The 6,000-nt window shown below is 49.8% G+C and overlaps 1 protein-coding gene across 1 annotated transcript in view; it reads left to right on the top strand.

The window, feature by feature from the left end:
• The first annotated feature begins 4,687 nt into the window (after nucleotides 1–4,687).
• Nucleotides 4,688–6,000, top strand: part of Nr3c2 (nuclear receptor subfamily 3 group C member 2) — a 165,982-nt gene continuing 164,669 nt past the window's right edge. Inside the window, exon 1 of the mRNA XM_037206156.1 lies at nucleotides 4,688–4,852. The gene's annotated coding sequence lies outside the window, so the exon portion shown is untranslated. The remainder of the gene's footprint in view (nucleotides 4,853–6,000) is intronic.

Raw genomic sequence — 6,000 nt, 5'->3', positions numbered from 1 at the left:
TATGTGTGTGTACTGTGGTGTGTAAGTGTATATGTATATAATATGTGTGGTATGTGTATTTTGTGAGTGTGTATGTATGGGTATATAGTGTTTATTTGTGTGTGTATGTGTGTGCATGTGTACATTTATATGCTCTTGTATGTGGTGTGTAGTGTGTTTGTGTATGTGAGTGTGTGTATGTATATGTGGTATGTTTAGCGTATATTTGTGTGTGTATGTGTATATGTTTGTGTGTGGTATATCTGTGTGTAGTTGTGTGTGTATGTATGTGTGTGCATGTGCATGTGTGTATGCTCCTGTGTGTGGTGTGTAGTGTGTTTGTGTATGTGTGTGTGGTGTGTGCAATGTGTATTTGTGTGTATGTTCATGTGTGTGAGAATGTGTTAGTGTATTTGTGTGTGTCTGTGTGCTGCTACTGAGCATTATACCAGAAAAACAGCCTGGCTCCCTAATGAGCACACAACCATGCAGTTATTTATGTAAGATTAGCACAGTTATTTAAAGGTGATGAATTTCTTCTACTGCACCAACAAAACATGAGAAAAGAGAAGAAATTGAAAATGTCCCTGTTTTATTAAAATATACTTCTCTAAGTTCCTTCCCCTTCCAACTACTGTACATTATTTCTAAGTTTAGAACCTCAGTGAGGGCCAAATGAAATCTGATTTGCTTCTAATAATATGGATACTAATCGTGATGTGTGTGCTGTTTGCTGCTCTTCCATCTCAAAATTTGGCCATAGAAATGTAGTAAGTTTGTGAATTTTCTCTTTTAAACTGCCTGAAAATAGGATGAAGGTAGAAAGATAAATCAGTCAGTAAACAAATCCCTAATTAATTATTCAAATTAGTGAATAATGAAAACTGAAGCAAATATTCCAAATTGTGTAGAAAATTGGGTTTGCGCAATTTTAGGTATCAGTGAAATCCTTAATATGTTCTCTATTTATCTTCCAGTCCACAATTTCTTCTTTGTGTGCAGTGTTTATAAACTGTAACTGTGTGTTTTGCAATAAACAAAGAAGTTTGATCTCACATTATTGTCCTGTTCACCTCCTTTCTCTGACTCTACACAGAGGAGAAAAGCTGAAATAAATAAATAAATAAATAAATAAATAAATAAATAAATAAATAAATAAATAACCAACCCTAGAATGATAGCCTTGTTAATGAAGTTAATTGTAACTAAATGCTTTAGCCTTTATCTTTAGAAGAAAAAAAAAAAAAAGGAGGCAGGCAGATCTCTGTGAGTTCGAGGCCAGCCTGGTTCATATAGTGTTCCAGGACAGCCAGGGCTACACAGAGAAACCCTGCCTACAAAAATAAACAAAAACCTTATGTAATAAAAATAAACTATATGGCCTTCACTTTCTTGCTAGCAAACAAAGACATAAGAAAGATATGTTCAACCTGAGGTCAGAGAAATCTTCCAGCTGGTGAGGAAGTGAGGCTGGAAGCAGAGAGCTAAGGGCGGCTCTGTTCAAGATGAAACAGAGCTGGTTCTTCCAACACAAACTTAGATATTAGGCTTTGTTTCTGAAATTACATAATAGAGGACGTGATGTCACACATGTAAATTGCAAACGCTGAGTCGTGCACTTTACTGTGGCAAACCTCAGGGAGTTTGACACTAATGGGATGGGGGAGGGAGGTGTCCTCAGGCTCAGCCTGTGAATGTGCTCTGATTGTCAAAAGGGAGAGAGACCTAGGCTGCTTGCAGCTTTAAGACATTTGGTAGCTATATAGGAGATGGAGTAATACTTCTCTGTGATTGTCCATTTCTTAATTTTTAATCTCTTTTTCAAAAGAGATTGAAACCTCCATCCTTTTGCAAATAACAAATATGCTTATTTCAAAGGCTGGAAAGAGCAGCCTTGGTTAAGAGATAGTGTCTCTAAAGCAGCAGCACTGCCACACACATCTGGAGACTGACAGGGCTCTTACCTATGGGCATGGAAAGGAGAGTGCCCCTAACACCCTAAAGCCCTGGGATCTCTTTTCTCATAGTGTCCCTTAGGAACAGCACTGATGAACTGATCCTATCAAAGGCAGTGCCACCTTCCTAGTGTCCCTCACAAGGGGGTACAGCCCTGAATTCCAGCGCTGCGTCATCTCAGAGTGCCAGCAAAGGGAGATTATGCAAGAGAAACTTGATACTCAGATAAAAATTTAAAAATAGAAAAACCTAAAACTTCGCCTATGGATAATTCTAAGATCCTCTAAATCTTCCCCAATAATAAAAGAAACGGGCATATCTGGGCATACAGAGACCCCAGACTCCCTCTGTGTTGGTATGAAAATGTTTCAAAAGAGTATACCAAAAAAATCTTAGATTTTAATATCAAACAACCTTAAAGACAGAGCAGATAAAAATTTGCAAAGTGGCTAAATAAAAACATAGGAATATTCCAGGCGGTGATGGTGCACACCTTTAGTCCCAGCACTTGGGAGACAGAGGCAAGCAGATCTCTGAGTTGGAGGCCAGCCTGGTCTACAAAGTGAGTTCCAGGACAGCCGAAGCCCCACAGAGAAACTGTGTCTTTGAAAACAAAAGAAAAGAAAAGAAACCATAGGAAACCATCTCCTAAATTTCTAAAATGTTGCAGTTATCATAAGTCCATTTTATAGCATACTTTGATCACATTGTCTGTATTTGAAAGTATTGACTGAAGTAGCAGTGGGAGCACTTAGGAGAAGGATTACTTTGTAAATGGGAAAGGAATCATCCAAGCCTAACCCGCCAATCTTGTGAATGAAATTTACATTATCTTAGTTACCTTAAACGGTGGCTCCTCTTCTAGTGTTTTACTATGCAAAATCTCAAACATATAAGGAAGTTGGAGAAAACTTGTATACTAGCAATTTGATTCTTCCGTTATTATACTACACTCACGTACGCTTTATCACATCTCTATTTATCTTTCTGTTCATCCGTCAGTATCGGTCCTTCTTATTTTTAAGACATTTCCAGTTTGTGAACATCAGTATTCTTCTAAATTGTCCTTTTTAAAATTTGCTGAATATAAGGTTAAATTTTATTATACATTATTTAAACACTTACTTGATCTCACCTAAGACTTGCCTCTACAAAACTTAACCTAGAAGCCACTTTTACAAAACAGGAAAAGTCTGTTTTGCAGCAGGCCAAAAGACCACCTTGAGCCACAGAACTGAGGAGTGCCAACATTGTGGGTGGTGGAGCAAGTAAGCTTGATACTGGCCCATAGGAGTGCTGCTGAAGAAAGGCAGGGATTATTTTAACAGGACAGTGCCGCTTTTAAATGGGGATTAGCAACTTTCACTCCTATTTAGGAGGAAATTGGGAAAGAGGGAGGGGCTACAGAGAGTTTAGAAAACCGTGGAAGGAATGTCAAACCAAAAAAGAGGATTGTACGATCAAGTCCTGCGTTTATTTAACTCAGTCCTAAAAACCAAGCTAGCAGGTGAGACTCTACCGCTAGTGACCCAGGTCTCCCCGCCCGGCAGACTTTCCACCTAGGGGCGTGTGTAACGGTGCGGAGTCTGGAGCATAGGGTGTCCCGCACACCCGCAAATGTCCGTGAAAACGAGCGCGCGCACACACACTGGGCTGGAGTGACCAGAGTGTCTTGGGGTGAGAGGCTGGGACTTGGGAAGGGTGGAGAGTGAGAAGGCTGTGGTCAGCTCCACGGCGCGCGGGGGACAGGAGAATCCTAGGATCATAGCTCGGGGCTCAGTCCTCCTCCCCGCGCCGCGTGCCCGCGCGCCGCGCCGCCCGGCCAGGGAGCCCGCCTTTCACTTTCGCAGCTGCGTAGGTGTCTGCCCGGGCGGGCGCGAGGGCGCGGGGGCGCGCGGGGCGGCGCGGGGGCGCGCGGCGGGGGAGGGCTGTCGCGGCTGGTCCCTTCCTAGGCCCGCAGCGCCCGGCGGCCGCTGTCAGAGCCCGGGGCCCGGGGCGGTCGCCCCCCCCCCTACACGCCCTGGTGCGCAGACACCCCGGCGCTCCAGGGCGCCCCCCCACGGTGGGGGTGGGGCAGCGACCCAAGAGCTGTCTCACCGGTGGGCAGCCGAGGCGCAGGAAAGAAACTTTTCCCTCCTGGCCCGCCCTTGGTCCTCCAGCCCTCTGCTCCCTTTCCGGTGGCACCTGCACCTGAGGCCAGGAGCCAGGTCAGGGCCGACTTTTGTGGACCCGCGAGGAAGGGAGTACAGGGTGCGTGCACTGGGGTTCCGTTTTCCCCTGGCCTCCTTGCTGTCAGTGGCAGGGGTTCCAACGACCGCCACCAGCACCCTGTCTCCCACCAGCGGATGGGTGGACGCTGGACTGCCACATACTGCTAGTGAGGGTGTGACCCGGGGAGGGGCCCCCCTCAGCGCCGCGGCTGCCCCCACAAACACACACACACACACACACACACACACACACACACACACACACCCACACGCTCTCTCACCGGAGCTGTCACCGGCCACCCCAGCCCAGGGAGGGGGCACGGAGAGCCGCGCTTCCCCGCTGCGGGCGCGGAATCCTACCGCGGGACTGGCGGGTTCCGGGAACCTCCGCAGTAACCGCGGGGCGAACCAGCAGCCCCAGAGACCCGCCGGCCCCAGGCCCAGCTGCCACTGCTGGGGGCCGGCGGGTGCTCGCAGCCCCCTCGGCGCGATTTGGTGCCGCCAGCTAGCTGCCTCCAGCAGGATAACTGCACTGCTGCTCTATTGCTCTACCCACCGTCAGTAGGGCGACTGCCGGGCTTGCTACCCTCTCCATCCTCATCGCTGATCAGCCGGTATTGGACTTGCTGGTGGCTGCAGCAGCGGCGGAGGCGGCGGGAGTCTCGCTGCCCCCCCACCCCCAGCCTCCCTACCATGTCCTAGAAAAGGTGAGTGCAACGACTGTCACTTTGCGCCGACAGTGGCGGGAGGGGGCCTGGGAGCACAGGGGTGGCCCCGAGGTGGCAAGGCCAGCGCAGAAGGGAGAGGACGCGGGTCGGCGCAGCAAGGTGGGCTGCGGGCAGGAGTCCAGGTACCCGCTTGGCCGGCGCGGGACAAGGGTGCAGGGCGAGCGAGCGCGGCTGCGGCTCCGCGCCGTTCTAACCTAGATTTTGCAAGGAGCTTCGATCCAGGGCAACACCAGCCCTCCCTAGAGGAGGTAAAAACTTAGTATAAAGGAGAAGCGTCCATTTCTTTAATGATGAATAGTTCTGTCACCCTGGCTGAGCTACAGCCGCTGCTGCTTGGCGAGCCCGGGCCGCCGGGTCGGGAACTCCCCCAGCTCTAGCTCGCCACCCGCGTGCGGCCCGGGGCGCAATCGATGCTGCGACTGCTCGTCCGACGCTCGTGACAGCTAACCTCGGGGGAAAGTTGGGACACTCGGCGCGGATTCGTACGTGTAGGGGCTCCAGGGCTAGCTCCGCGCCAGCGACTGCTGGGCACCGGAGTACCGAGTCCCGACCAGCTCGCGGGAGCAGCTGCAGTCCCCCAGGCTCTGGGGAGTGTCCTGCGGGAGTGGCTGAGAGTTCCCGTCTCCCTGGGCTTGGGATCCAGGACCTAGAGGCTTAACTAACTGTAAAGAAAGGAGGGGCCTTTGGGTACAAGGTGCCCTCCTCCTCCCGAGGCTTCAGCTCGCGGGGAGCAAGGGTGAGCCCAAAGCTGCACAGCTGCCGCCGGCGGCCTGTGGGTCGCCAAAAGCCAGGGGACCAGATTTAGGTGTGTACGTCACTGGTGCTGACTCCAAGCCAGCAGGGGAGTCCAAAACCGAGCCTCACACTAGTCTAGAAGTCCTTAGAAATTAAAGTTAAGGAGCCCATCCTTCGGCTTAAGCAAGTGCAGTGTTTGGGTGGGCGGGAGGAAAATCGGGAGGGGGCGAAGGGAAAGTCAATTTTTCTTCACGCAGACAAACGATCCTTAGAAAACAGTTTAGGTCTTCCCCTCCTCCAATAAGCCTGCCCCAATTATGTGCACCCCTTCCACACATTATAAAGTGCATATCCTCGATAGTAAGCTTTCTTGCATATTGAACTAGTGGAAA

Source organism: Peromyscus leucopus, chromosome 5, assembly GCF_004664715.2.
Source record: "Peromyscus leucopus breed LL Stock chromosome 5, UCI_PerLeu_2.1, whole genome shotgun sequence".
Classification (NCBI taxonomy): domain Eukaryota; kingdom Metazoa; phylum Chordata; class Mammalia; order Rodentia; family Cricetidae; genus Peromyscus; species Peromyscus leucopus.
The sequence above is the reverse complement of the archived record's forward strand: the minus strand, read 5'-3'. Positions and strand labels throughout refer to the sequence as shown.